General features: G+C 36.4%; 1 pseudogene across 1 annotated transcript; it reads right to left on the bottom strand.

Moving 5' to 3' along the window:
* Positions 1-12,615: 12,615 nt before the first annotated feature.
* Positions 12,616-15,455, bottom strand: LOC308429693 (large ribosomal subunit protein eL33-like; annotated as a pseudogene). The gene is made up of 2 exons: positions 15,335-15,455; positions 12,616-12,992 (listed from the first exon to the last, which is right to left on the bottom strand). The product of its transcript is annotated as a large ribosomal subunit protein eL33-like (transcript).
* Between the last annotated feature and the right edge of the window lie 303 nt (positions 15,456-15,758).

Raw genomic sequence — 15,758 nt, 5'->3', positions numbered from 1 at the left:
AGATCTTTGATTCACTTACACTTGAGCTTTGTACAAAGAGAAAAGAAAGGGTCTATTTTCATTCTTCTGCATGCTGAGTGCCAGTTGAACAAACACCATTTGTTCAAGAGGCTGTTCTTTTTCCAATGAATGTTTACAGCTCCTTTGTCAATAATTAAGTGACTGTATTTGTGACAGTTTATTTCTGGATCTTCTATTCTATTCCGTTGATTCACCTTCCTATCTTCTCCGTACCTCAGGGCACCTTCTCCAAAACTGACCATATAGTCAGTCACAAAACAAGCCTCAATAGATATAAGATGATTGAAATACACCCATGCATCCTATCAGATCACCATGAACAAAGGCTGGTCTTTAACAACAACAAAAATCTCATATACACATGGAAGATGAACAATGCTCTATTAAATGATAGCATGATCAAAGAAGAAATAAAGAAAGAAATTAAGGATTTTCTAGAATTTAATGAAAATGAAAATACAACATACCTAAACCTATGGGAGGCAATGAAAGCAGTACTGAGAGGAAAACTCATAGCTCTGAGTGCTTTCAAAAAGAAACTGGAGAGAGCATACACTAGCAACGTGACAGCACAGTTGAAAGCTCTAGAACAAAAGGAAGCAGATACACACAAGAGGAGTAGAAGGCAAGAAATAATCAAACTCGGAGCAGAAATTGACCAAATATAATAAAAAAGAATCATTGAAAGAATCAGAAAAACCATGATTGGTTCTTTGAGAAAATTAATGAGATTGATAAACCCTTAGCCAGACTAACTGTAGGGCAAGGAGAGAGTATCCAAATTAACAAAATCAGAAATGAAAGTGGAGACAAAACAACAGAAATTGAGGAAATTTAAGAAATCATCAGATCCTACTACAAAAACCTATACTCCACAAAACTGGAAAATCTGGAGGAAATGGATGAATTCCTAGAGAGATACCAGATACTAAAGTTAAACCAGGACCAGGTAAATCATTGAAATAATCCCATAACACCTAAAGAAATAGAAGCAGTCATCAAAAGCCTCCCAACAAAAAAGCCAAGTTCCAGATGGTATCAGTGCAGAATTCTATCAGACATTTTTTGAGGACCTAATACCAATACTCTCCAAACTATTCCACAAAATAGAATCAGCTGGAACACTACCTAACTTATTTTTTGAGGATACAATAATTCTCATTACTAAATTACACAAAGACCCTACAAGGAAAGAGAATTTTAGACCAATCACACTTATGAACCTCGAGCAAAATTACTCAACAAAATCTTTGCAAACCGAATATAAGAGCACATCAAAAGGATCATTCACCATGATCAGGTAGACTTCATCCCTCGAATGTAGGATGGTTTAATATAAGGAAATCCATCAATGTAATCCACCATATAAACAAACTCAAGGAAAAAAAAAACACATGGTCATCTCACTAGATGCTGAGATAGCATTTGACAAAATTCAACACCCCTTCATGTTAAAAGTCTTGGAAAGAACAGGAATCCAAGGTCCATACCTAAACATAATAAAAGCAATATACACCAAACCAATAGCCAACATCAAACTTATCGGTGAGAAACTTGAAGCAATCCCACTAAAATCAGGGATTAGACAAGGCCGCCCACTGTCCCCCTACCTGTTCAACATAGTACTGGAAGTCCTGGTCAGAGCAATTAGATAGCAAAAGGAAATCAAAGGGATACAAACCCGAAAGGAAGAAGTAAAAATATCATATAATTCTGACTCTTGGTCCTTTCTTTGAAACACCTTTAAAAGGTGGTATATAAACCAGTGCTCAGACTTTGAATGTTCATATCATCCACTTGAACTGAAGTGACGTTTAAAGGCACAATTTTTTGTGTATTCAACATACAGGTTGGTCTAAGAATTTTATAGTGTTCCTCCACAGTGTATTTCTCATCTTTTCCTGACAAACCCATTAATAATTACAGTACTGAGCCATACCAGCTCTGTTGCAGGTTATGTATTTCTATGGCTATAACATGAAAAGTTATATTGGATACACTGGATACGGATATTGTTAAATAAATTATTTATAATATATGCTGTTTATAAGAGCATATAGAATCTGACTCCTTAAGCTGCTTATTGGGCCTCTTGGAAGGAAGCCATGCAATGAACAGAAGCCCGAAACCTCCCTATAGCAGAATTAGGGCAGAGCTGGAAGAAAGTAAGGAGGGAAACTCTATAGGAAGATCAGCATTCTCAGGTACCCTGAACCCCCATGATTTCTCAGACAGAGCCACTAACCAGGCAGGATCGACTAGCCGATATGAGGCCACTGACATATATACAGAAGAAGACTGCCTGGCCTGGCCCCAGTGAGAGAAGGCATACAAGAGAGTGGGTAGGGCTTCTGGTGTGAGGGCATGGAATAGGCACATCCTCTTGTAGTCTGGGGAAAAAGTATGGATGAAGAAAAATCAGAGGGCAGGCAAAGATAAGGATAATAACTGGACTGTAAAAAGTTAAAAATAACAAACAAATAAACAAACAACAACAACAAAAACCCATATGGCAGACTGAATTGGTCCTGGAGAAATGTTACTGTGGTATGACTATCCAGAGAGAAACCTAGATTCCTCATGGGGTGGATAAAGAACATAGAGCCCATGAGGGAAAGAAGAGAACACTGAAAACTCTGGAGCTAGTATAGTGATAGTGAGCTTCTTTACCTGAGCATTTCTCATTAATTAAAATTCTTTATCAAGGCCAATGTTTGTGTCTGTGTGTGTGTGTGTGTGTTTGTGTGTGTGTGTGCCCATTTGTGTTTTACTGAGGCCCTTTATGTTGCTCTTCTATACATAGTTTGCTCAGTAGACTATAGCTCTTTAACTAGGAGAGGGACCCTGCAAATTTTCCCATGCTTATGTTGGCGTATCAACTATTCATGAAGGTTTTAGGCAGCCAAATCCTAGAGTTTATATGTCTGCAGTTCCCTGTCTTGTGGAGAAGATATGAGTGCACAACAATATTCCTAGTTATTTGATTTTTATAATTTTTAATTTTTTTTTCAATAATTTATCTAATTTTTATTGTATTTAATTATTTTTTACACTCTAAATGTTATTCATCTTCTAGTTCACATCTTATTCTTTCTCTCCTCTCCCCTGTCTTGTCTCCACAATGATTGAGGAGATCCCCATCTCCTACACCCCACCCCACCAGATCATTAAACTGCCAGAGTCTTAAAGTCTCTTGAGGGTTAAGTGTATCTTCTCTGACTGAACCCAGACCTGAGTCCTCTGTTGTATATGTATTGAGGGCATCTCATAAGCTGCTGTATGTAGCCTGGTGGTGGTCCAGTATCTGAAAAATCTAAGGGGTTCAGGTTAATTGAGACTGCCTGTCCTCCTACAGGGCCATCCTCCCCAGCTTCCTTCAGCTTTTCCCTAATTCAAAGACAGGGGTCAGAAGCTTCTGTCCATTGGTTGAGTCCAATTACCTACATCTGACTCAGCTGCCTGTTGGGTTTTTCAGAGGGCAGTCATAATAAATCATGTGTTGTGAGTGCTTCATGGCCTCAGTAATGGTGTCAGGCCTTGGCGTCTCCCATTGAGCTAGATCCCACTTTGGGCCTGTCACTGGTCCTCCCTTTTCTCAGGCTCCTCGCCATTTTCATCCCTGCAGTTCTTTCAAACAGGAACAATTATAGGCCAGAGTTTTGTCTGTGGGATGACAACTTCATTCCTCCCGTGATGTTCTGTTTTTCTGCTGGAGGTAGGCCCTATAACTTTCCTCTCCCCATTGTAGGTCATTTAATTTAAGAATCCTTTGTGTCCTGAGAGTCTCCTACCTTCCAAGTTTCTGATATATTCTGAAACCCCCCCCACAACATCCTACATTCTGAGATTGCCTGTTTCCTTTCTTTCTGCTGGCACTTGAGGATTCAGTCATTTTCCTCCACCCAAAACCAGATCATGTTCTTCTCTTCACCAAGTCTCTCAAGAAGAAAGAGAATAAGGTCTCAGAAAATGCAGAGATCTCCTATACTCATGGATTGGCAGAATAAACATAGTAAAAATAGTCATCCTACAAAAGGTGATCTACAGATTCAATGCAATCCCCATCAAAATCCCAACACAATTCTTCAAAGATATGGAAAGAGCAATTCTCAAATTCATCTGGAATTGCAAAAAGTCCAGGATAGCAAAAACATTCTCATCAATGAAAGAACTTCTAATGAAATCACCATCTCTGAACTCAAGCATTACTACAGATGAATCGTGATAAAAACTACATGGTATTGGTACAAAGACAGACCTGTTGATCAATGGAATAGAATTGAGAACCCAGAAATAAAATCACATACTTACTCACATTTGATCTTTGACAAAAAATGTGCCAATAGAAAAATAAAGCATCCTCAATGAATGATGCTACTTGTTTGTAGAAAAATAAAAATAGACCCATATTTGTCACCTTGCAAAAAGTTCAAGTCCAAGTGGATCAAGGACCTCAACATAAAACCAGATACATTGAATCTAATAAAAGAGAAAATGGAAAAGAGTTTTGAACTCATTAGCACAGGGGTTTATTTTCTAAACAGAACTGTGATGGATCAGGCTCTAAGGTTAAGAATTGATAAATGAAACCTTAAAACTGGAAATCTTCTGTAAGGCAAAGGACATAGTCAATAAGACAAATTGACATATTACAAATTGGGAAAAAACCTTCCCCAACCTCACATAAAATCGAGGACTAAAATCTAAAGTATATGAAAAACTATCAAAAAACTAAACAACCAAATCAAAAACTGGGGTATAGAACTAAACTGAGGATTCACAACAGAGTAGTCTTGAATGGCTTAGAAGCACTTAAAGAAATGCTAAATTCCTTAGTTATCAGAGAAATGCAAATCAAAACAACCCTGAGATTCAACCTTACAGCAATCAAAATGGCTACAACCAAAATCTCAGGTGACAGCATATGTTGGCAAGAATGTGAAGAAAGAGGAACACTCCTTCATTGCTGGTAGGATTGCAAACTGGTACAACCATTCTGAAAATCAATCTGGAGTTTACTAAGAAAATAGATGTACCTAAACACCCAGCAGCACCACTCATGTAAATATAATCAAAAGATGCCCCAGTATGCCACATGTGTTCCACTGTGTCTATAGAACCTTTGTTTCTGATAGCCACATGCTATAAATGACCCAAACATTAGAATGGATACAGAAAATGTGGTACACTTACACAATGCAGTAATACCCTGCTATTAAGAATGAGGACATCCTGAGTTTCGCAGGAAAATAGATGAACTAGAAACTGTCATTCTGAGTGAGGTAACTCAGATGCAAAAGGATAGAATATACGCACTAAGAAGTAGATGTTATCCATAGAAATGTACAGAGTACCCAAGAAACAATCCACAGAACTCAAAAGTTTCAGCAAGCTGAAGTACCCAAGTGAAGATGCCCGAGACTCACTTGGGAGAGAGAAGAAAGCAATCACACGGGAGGGGGGAGAGCGGCACCTGTGAGGGCTTTTGTAATTGCTGCCTACTCAAACCGTAAGTGAAGATGTTACATTATAGTGGTATCAGATAGGATTGAGCACACCGCTGTTATTTAATTCATTTATTTTTTTTGCATTTGATTAGTTGTATGTCTTTATTGCTCTTAATAAATCTGTTGCAAAAAGAAGTTACTTTAATGAGAGATATGAACTATGCTTTCTGATGGGTATAATGATAAGTATTTAGAGTAGAGTTAGAAATGACGGTGGTTTAGAAATAAAGCAGTAGAGTGTTCTCTATGTTCTATGAACTCTTCATGTATGAGTTGGCTGGGCTAATAGTATCCTTTCATTAAGTGGGCTTAGGTCTAATCAGACATCTGTTGGTTACTACCAAGATAATTAACACTATGAACCATTAGGGATAATCTTTCTGGGTAGGTCATTTTTATGAACTCCACAGGCTTTACATATGGCCATGACTTTTTCTTATGTTACCTAGCAACTTAGTAACATCTCATCCTCAAATGGGAGATTTCTAGGCTGGTTCTAACTCAATTCCTTGAAGTCTTGTGTACAAGGTTTTTTTTTTTTTTTTTTTTTTTTTTTTTTTTTTTTTTTTTTTTTTTTTTTCTGCTTTTTGCTTTTTCAACAATAGTGTTGTATCTTCATATTATGGGACAGACAATGGCAATAACAATCACCTATACTGTTTGGGACTCTTGACCAAACTGAAAGCCAGCTTTCCTTATTTGCCACTAGAGTTTCTGTTAGATGAGTATGGACCAAATTGGAGGGGAGTGTTATCACAATGTACAACGTAGTTCTTTCATTTAAACACACACACACACACACACACACACACAGAGTAGAGAGAAATGGAAAGAGGGGGAGAGAGAGAGGAGTTTTTTTCAATAAGCGTATAAAATAGTAATTACTTTAATGTCTTTTTCAATGACACTTCCTCTTTATCTATCATTTTTTCTTTATATTGCTATCCCTCCCTGGGCAAAGAGTTTGCACCATTCCATACTTGAGAGTGGATGTTTTCTACTATCTCTGCTTCTCAAGCACCTCTATTCTGCTCCCAGTGATCATTTTCTGCTTTCCTGGTTGCTTCTGTACTTACTTCAGTTTTATGTTCTAAAATATAAAGAATTTGAACAAGGACCTACAAATAAAGAGTATATGTAGAATTTGAATCTGGGTTACTATTTTATATGTAGTTAAGCCCAAATCTCATGTTTTCATTGTTTTTGTAGCTGAATAGAATTCCATTATGTATATGCATGAGAGATGATATTGTGATTTACCTTTGTTCCTGGTCTCAGAAATATGAAGATGGTGGAGGGAAGAAAATCTTCATGACCAATTGATTTAGAGACTAGGTAAACCTTACTTTTTAACCGTGAATACACTTTTAATAGGAGTTTGGAGAGAACAGACCCACAAACTTCAGAACTATGTTGTTTCTTACTGTCTAAAAAAGAACTGTTGATATGTAAGTTGGTTATTATTAAATGTGCCTTATTTTTAAAATTGCTACTTTTATAAAGCTTTATATTATTTTAAAATAATTTCACATTCTGAAAACATATGCATGTGTATATTTTAGACTATTTGGCAGATGCTACATGAGTGGTTCTTTAAAGCATTCTCTCAAATAAGTGTGAAGACCTATAAACCTGAAATTGACACCTACAGAAAATGAAAAAAAAAAATGAAGTACTGTCTTTCAACAATAGCAAGGTATATAATTCTCACAGAAGTAACTTTTAAAAAGAAGTCTTCTTTCATCATCTGATTGGTGAAACACAGGGCAGTGTAACCAGCCTCTCCAGATGATTAGTAGTTAAGGCAAAATGGCGGATACCTGTCAAATGCCTGGTATTTCAACCTTCTGTTCTGTGTGAGGTCATCACTCCCTGCATCTCCTGTCACTTCATACTTGTATTCGCATGTATTATGTAAGGCTAATCAGCAACACTAATCATGTAATATACTTTGAGAGAACACATTTTATTTCCCTGTCTTTTTCTATTTGCCCTGAAACTTTTCAAGTAGGGTGATGCCAAATGTTTGCTTAATTAATGAGGAACAAAACCTCTCTGTCCTTACTATTAACTAAACACATTATTCTTAATTTCTAGTCTTTGTCCTCACCAAAACAAAGCTATGGGAATATGATCAGGTGTCTCTAGAGAGTCTATTCAATTTAAACAGAGAACATTACTTTCTTTTATGATTTGGAATGAGATAAAGTATATCAGAATATTAAAATATTTTTTATTCATTTCATTGTTCCCAAAGCTAATTTTTTATGATTATGCTGCCATGAATTGGTTTTCCTCTTAGATTTTTATAACATAAAAGAATTTATTGAGAAAAACACATAATAGATTTAAAACCATATCATTGATTATAATTATAGTCACTTGAAATGCAGCCCTGAATATTGAGGCTTAAATGCACACTTTCTCGATATACTTAGGTGCTCAGAGCCTTCTGTTTTGGTTTTGATTGTGTTCTCTTAAAGAATTACTTCTTCTTGAGATTGTTATATTGGGAAATAATCCAAATGCCACCTTATAACTGTCCTCCTTCCTTCCTCCAACCTTTGTACTTTTTTTAACCTGGAAATAATTTCAGGCTAACACATCCACAGAAGTGCAAATTGAAGTTTTACTCATTTCGTCTTATAAACACGTTGAATGTAAACTTTTCTACAATGTCTTCAAAAGCATATTGCAATTCTGACTCCATAGTTTATCCTGATACTGAGCTTTCTGGAGATAGGTTGGAGAAGTTTAATCTGCATGTAATATGAACATTTTCCATACTTGAGTAAAATGTCCAAGCTCTGCTCTTCTATGCCACAAACCAAGTGTATGAAGAGAATGTCGCAGTGCCACTGACATTCATGGGTGATGATTACTTCAGATGATTTTATGTGCCAACGCAGAGCAGAATATGAAGCAGAACAAGAGGACTTAAAGATCACTGCCTCCTCAAAGGTCATGCGGTGGGAGAACAATCAAGACCATTCTCTGCCAAGTTAAGGAGGCCAGTGTCCATGCTGGAATGCTACGGTCTTTAAGTTTTTAATAATCCAGTGCTGTTCTTCTATTTGCTTGTATTAAATCACTTAGTGCCTGAAATGTGAGTAGCTTGGGTTGAATAGCTTAAAGGAAAATTCAGATATGCCTACTGAGCTGTCTTGGCTAAATATCAGAAAAAGCAGTGACGCTAACGATGTTAGCAGCGGCCACACGAGTGCCAGTTAATATTGTTTGGATTGTTCTAAATGCCAACCCACTTATCTATGTATTATCTCTGAGTTACAGGAAGATGAAATTCATCTAGAAATATATCTCCAGTTTTTCTTCACTAATACTCTAAATAAAAGCAAAATAATAGCAACAGAAGTTCAAATGCCAACAGCTACTAGAAAATAAAGGCCAAAATGAAACCCCTTTATTTTAAGGCGTTACAAAGGGCACAGAATTCTATACACTACAGTTAATATTTACATAAATGAACTGACTGTATCAGTTAGATTTTTATAGTGTAGAATGAAGGGTAAAGTCTTATTTTTAACTATATCATTACCATTTTATATGTTAATCTGACTTTTAAAAAGCCATTAAGTTACTATTTTTACAGGTAGTGCATCTCATTGAAGTTTACATCATGGTAATATTTTAGTTTTTAATGTTTTTTAGACATAGAGCAAAACACAATGAACTGCAGTTTAGCTGTTATAATTTCCTTTCCTTTCTGAAGTTAACACATTTAACAACTACAGTAATCCAGTTATTAAAATGAGGAAGAACACTATAAAATATTCTATAACTCATATTTGGCTTTTGACAATTGTCCCTAGAGCACTGTCTCATTGGGCCAAAGCCTGCATTTCATTTATTTGTTATACCTTCTTCACCTTCTTCATCCCAGAGCATCTGTATAAGCCTCTTTTTAATCATTTATGGTGTGATATCACAGAAGTGTTATTTTAAAACTCATACCACTTCCTATTCATTGTGGGTAGGATTAAAAATGTGGTAAGGCCTTCTAATTGTATTATCCATAGGAATGAATGATTAATATTGATGATCTTTGTCTCTACCTCTCTGCCCCTCTGTCTCTGTCTCTTTCAATCTCTGTCTCTCCATTTCCAGTTTCATGTGTAGACATATAATTTCCTAGTTCTTTCCGACATAACAATTGGGTTTTGAATATGTTTTCACAGATTGACTTAGGTTTCTTAGAAGGCAAATTCATCAACTGAGCTATCCCCATACAACTTTAATGATGTTTTAAAGATGATGCCTTACAGATGTTTCAAATGAGAACATTTTGTCCTTAAAGTGAAACTTCTGTTTGTTCTCGCCCAATTTAGCATTTCATTGATGATTTAGCACTCATTATTGATCCTTGTTTGTGATAATTATGACTCTAGGGTCAGTTAAATGACTTTCCCTGTTTAACACATGTTCTGTTCTTTTAACTGGAAACACAGAAAGGAGAAAATACACATTTGCTTTCATTCCTTGTTCATTTGTCTAATCAAGATTTCTCATTGAATGGTGATGGAGATAGCTTATCAGTTACAAACAGAAACTGTTCTTTTAGAGGACTCATGTTTGGTTTCTAGTCTCCATATGAGGTGGGTTGTAAGTATCTATAACTCCGGTGTGAGAGGATGCATTGCTCTCTTCTAGACTATATAGGCACCTACATTCACACGGTGTACTCATCTACATCCAAGCACATACTAATAAAATAAATCTTTGAAAAAGGTAGTTCATTGATAAACATTTTATTTTATAGACCTGGTTCAATAGCATCATAATCAATTTGCTCAAATTGTTTCAGATACTATCATTATACTCTGCTGAGGTCCTCCTTTCCCCTTTTATCTCTCTTTAATTTTTGTTATTGCCGGATAGTTTATTATCATTGGAAATTTTTGTGCTCCAACTTTGAAATTGGTCATTGTTTTGTAATGTATCCAATTTTTAAAAATTGACATTTCTATTACTCATACAATATTCTATGTTCATTTTTAATCCTCATTACCTCCTTATTTCTCTCCATCTATTTCTGCCCCTCATTTTCTTTTATATTGATTATTTTATTAATTTACATTTCAAAAATTGTCCCTCATCCCTGTCTACCCCCCTCAAACTCCCTCTTCTTTGCCTCTAAGAGGGTACTCTCCCACCCACCCTCCCACTCCTTTCTCCTTTTCTTTCAACCTACTTCGATTTCCAATACCATGTATCTTTGCAGTTAATTTTCAGTGAATTTCTTATTTGTGAAGCTCCAGATGCACTGAGATCATAACAGCTATACGCATGGCATACCAAAAGGACAGGGTTTCACAGCATGTTTTCTTATCTTTTGTTTCTTGTAATCTTCCTGTTTCCTCTTCCATGATGTTTCCTGGGTCTTAGAGAGATTATATGGATATCTCATTTAGGCATAAGCACTCACCAACACTTTTTACAGTTATGAGTCTTTGCACCATCTGTTGATCACTGTAAACAGATGCTTCTTTGACCAATACTGAGAACAGTATTCGTCTATTGTATATAAACAGAAATCATTTTGACTAAATGCTCATTTATCAAAACCACGTTGGGCATATGACCTTCCTAGCTCTAAGCTCTCATCAATTTATTACCCCAGGTATATCTTTCCTCTTATGGAAGTTACACCATGTCTCAAACTCAATTATAAAGTAGAGGATCATTCCCCAAAATATCATGTCACTTTATGCCAGCTAATTTATTTAGTATTGAAACATTTAGGATCCAATGTTGGAAAAAAATGTTAATGGTTTTCCTCTAATCAAATAACTGAGTAGAACCTCCTGATACAATCAGCATTAGATAGCAGAAAGGACCTTTATGATACAGTTACATTTAGATTGTCCTCTAATCAAAATGTATGATGTATTTAGCAATGAGGTCTTCCTGTTTCTTTTTAGTGAACAAACAAGATGCATGTATAGGCACATCTTTCTCTGGTTTATTCCATGAAGATGATCTAGAAATGACAATAATAAAAGGCAATTAGTATATTTACCTTCTAATTACACAAAAAACATGATAGATATGTAACAATTGACATTCTAGCATTATAATATAGTATATTAACAAGATATTTGTTTACCTCTTCAATTTTAACTTTGTTGACCATGAAAATGAGGGCCTTAAAATTTAAAAATATTTATTCCTTTACATGTGCAGTATATATAGATTTCCAATTCAGAAACCTTAAAGATAAATGTCTAAATTTAAATAGATTATTTTGCAATGTGTGTACAAATTTCTGTTTTTTTTTCCTTTTGCTTTACAGTCAACAATGCAGATATTGCTTTCCAGTTACTTGTATTCAACTATTCTCCACTACTCATATTTGATTCTCTTATTGACTTATAATAAAATTTACCTCTTTGTGCCCTATTGTTATTATCTTCTGTATCCTTGTTAATCTTAAGAACATATATTTATGTTTATCATAAACTACCATGTTTTTAAAAACACCTACAACATAAAAAGTAATAGTCAGCAAAATATTATTTATTTGCCCTGGCTACCATCTTTTTTTTCTTTTTTTTTTTTTTGTGAGATTTTTTTTCTTACAACTTATTTTTTTAAAGAAGGATGTATATATATATATATATATATATATATATATATAAAGGGATTTTGGCATAACATTGTATGAATATTTTTGTCAGTACTTAATCCTTTTAGAGGTTTGATAGCATGCATTGAAATCCCACTAGTTACCATAAGCATAAAGCACATGTAGTACAGAATGTAACATGGGAACAGATTTCTTGTTGAATATAGATTAAGCACAATGATCTGTGAATACCAAAAATTGCCACAAGGCTATTATCTTAGTTCTTGGATTGTTAGTGATTTAAGGCCTAGGTGTACCACACTCTGAGAGGGTGCTATATATTTATTTTGTTTTGATTTACATTGTCCTGAAGACTAAGGATGTTGAACATGTCCTTAGATGCTTCTCAGCCATTCAATATTTCTCAATTGAGAATTTTTTGTTTAGCCCTGTAGCCCATTTTTTTTTCACAAATATACTTTTATTTATTTACTCTCCATTAGTTTAAATCCGGGATGGGTACAGCATCACACAAATTCTGTGTCCAATGGCCTTTGCAGGAAGGTTGCTTCAGAATTTGGCACGAACCATACCACTGTTTCCATAGGCCCGAGTTAGTTTTCCCCAGATCACTCTGGTTTTGTTTGGTTTGCCTCCAGGAGTCACTGTATTGTTTTTTGCTTTGTACACATAAGCACATCTCTTCCCTAAGTAGAACCCGGTTTTATCTCGGGCATAAACGCCTTCAATTTTAAGAAGAGCTGTGTGCTCTCTTTGGTTCCGGAGACCTCGCTTGTAGCCAGCAAAAGTGGCCTTACACCACAGCCTTCCAGATATACTTGCGATCTTTGGAAGTCCTGTTCCCAGCAGGCCCCAGAAGTCTGCCCCCAAAGTTCAGCCCTGTACCCCATTTTTTAATAGGATGTCTTGATTCTCTGGTGTCTAACTTCTTGAGTTCTTGGTATACCTTGGATTTTTAGGCCTCTATCTGATGTGGGGTTGGTAAGATCTTTCCCCAATCAGATAGCTGCCATTCTGTTTTCTTGACAGTGTCCTTAGCCTTACAGAAACTTTGAAATCTCATTAAGTCCCATTTGTTGATCTTTGACCTTAGTGTACAAGCCATTTTTTTTTTCTGTTCAGGAAAATTTTCCCTGTGCCTATGTGTTCTAAAGTTTTCTCTATTTTCTAATAGTTTCAGTGTACCTATATGTGTAGATATTTGATCCACTTGCACTTGAGCTTTGTACAGGAGATAAGAAATGGTCTATTTTCATTCTTCTACATGCTGAGTGCCAGTTGAAACAACACCATTTGATTAAGAGGCTGTCCTTTTCCAATTGAATGTTAATAGCACCTTTGTAAAAAATGAAGTGACCATATGTGTGAGGGCTCATTTCTGGATCTCTTATTCTATTCCATTAATCCACTTGCTTATTTCTGTACCAGCACCATGCAGTTTTTAGCTCAATTGCCTTGTAATATAACTTGAGGTCAGGGATAGTGATTTCTACAGATGTTTTCTTGTTGTTGGGAATGGATTTTGATAGTCTAGGTTTTTTTTATTATTCCAGATGAATTTGCAAATTGCTCTTTTCAGTGCTATGAAGAATTGTGTTGGAATTTTGATGGGGAGTGGATTGAATCTGTAGATTGTTTTTCATAAGATGGCAATTTTTATAATGTTGATCCTTCCAATCCATGAGCATGGGAGATCTTTCCATCTTCTGAGGTCTTCCTCGATTTCCTTCTTAAGAGATTTGAAGTTCTTGTCATACAGGTCCTTTACTTTCTTAGTTAGAGTCACACCAAGTTATTTCATATTGTTTGTGACTATTGTGAAGGATATCTTTTCCCTAATTTCTTTATCCCAATATTTGTCCTTAGAGTAGAGGAAGTCTACTGATTTGCTTGAATTAATTTTATATACAGCCACTTTGCCGAAGTTATTTATCAGCAGTAGAAGTTCTCTGGTGAAATTTTTTTGGTAACTTACCTATACTAGCATGTCATCTGCAAATAGTGATACGTTTACTTCTTTCTTTCCAATTTGTATCCCTTTGATTTTCTTTTGCTGTCTAATTGCTCTGGCCAGGACTTCCAGTACTAATTTGAATAGGTAGGGGGAGAGTGGGCAGCCTTGTCGAGTCCCTGATTTTAGTGGGATTGCTTCAAGTTTCTCACCTTTAAGTTTGATTTTTGCTTATTAGTTTGCTGTATATTGCTTTTAAAATGTTTAGGTATGGGCCTTGGAGTACTCTTCTTTCTAAGACTTTTAACATGAAGGGATGTTGGATGTTGTCAAGTGCTTTCTCAGCATCTAGTGTGATGACCATGTGGTTTTTTTCTCTGAGTTTGTTTATATGGTGGATTATGTTGATAGATTTCTGTATATTAAACCATCCCTGCATGCCAGGGATGAAGCCTATTTGATCATGGTGATTGATTGTTTTGATGTTTTCTTGGATTCAGTTTGCAAGGATTTTGTTGAGCATTTTTTGCATCAATGTTCATTAGTGAGATTGGTCTAAAATTTTCTTTCCTTGTAGGGTCTTTGTTTGATTTAGGAATGAGAGTTATTGTAGCCTAGAAAAATGAGTTAGTTAGTGTTCCATCTGACTCTAATTTGTGGAATAGTTTGGAGAGAATTGGTATTAGGTTGTCAATAAATGTCTGTTATAATTCTGCACTGAACCAGTCGGGACCTGGGCTTTTTTTTGGTTGACAGGCTTTTGATGACTGCTTCTATTTTTTTAGGTTTCCTCTTGCCATCTTTTTTTTCTGTGATTATACGTGGTCTTGTTTTCAGTGATTGGTACCTGTCTCTCTCCTGTTTCCGAGGTCCCAAAATTTGAGGAAAAAAAGTGATTCTGGGTGTTTGGCTTTTGGTGGGCAAGCAGTGAATTCTGGTAGCAGTGACTCAGCTCTGTCTTTGTGGGCTCAGATGTGGGAGCTCTTGTGAGACTGTTCTGGTAGCTCAGCCCTGTGCCTATAGGTCCTGAGTACTACTGGCAGGGACCTGGCAATTTCTCTTGGCCAGTACAGATTCTTTTCCCAATAGCACAGTACTTTCTGCTCTCTGAGTAGTCCCAATTTGCTCTCCCTGGGCCTATGTGTCAGACTCAACTATAGTCTAGGTATAAGAGGGTCTGCAGTGTTGAACTTCAAGCACTGCCTTTCCCTGGCAAACCCCAGCTCCCACTGACAAGGGCATGTGCCTTACTGTGGGCCTGTTCCAGGTGGAACAAACTATCAAGACTTTGTTCCAGGGCTTTTTGGATGGATCCCGAGTTCCTTTGCAGGAGTTCAAGTTCCACTGAATCGGAGGGCCGTGTTTTTTGCATGCTCTGCCTAGCTCTCTCTGTGCTTTGGCTACTCACAGTGCAGTCTCACCAGGCCTGTGTCCGTGGATCTTCGCTGTTCCAGGTGGCAAATGGCCTGAGCATTTGGTCTGCATGCAATGGCTTTCCAGGCAGATACTGAGTCACTATCACAGAGTTCTTGATCCCCTGAACCAACTGGAGGAACAAGTTTTCCTTGTGCTCAGCCTAGACCTCTCTGTGCTTGGCTACTCATGGCACAGTCTCACCAGGCCTGTGTCCCTGAATCTCTTCTGTTCCAGGTGGCAAATGGCCTGAGCATTTGGT

The sequence above is a fragment of the Micromys minutus genome (genome assembly GCF_963924665.1).
Source record: "Micromys minutus genome assembly, chromosome: 14".
Lineage (NCBI taxonomy): Eukaryota > Metazoa > Chordata > Mammalia > Rodentia > Muridae > Micromys > Micromys minutus.
This window is presented reverse-complemented; position numbering and strand designations above follow the sequence as displayed.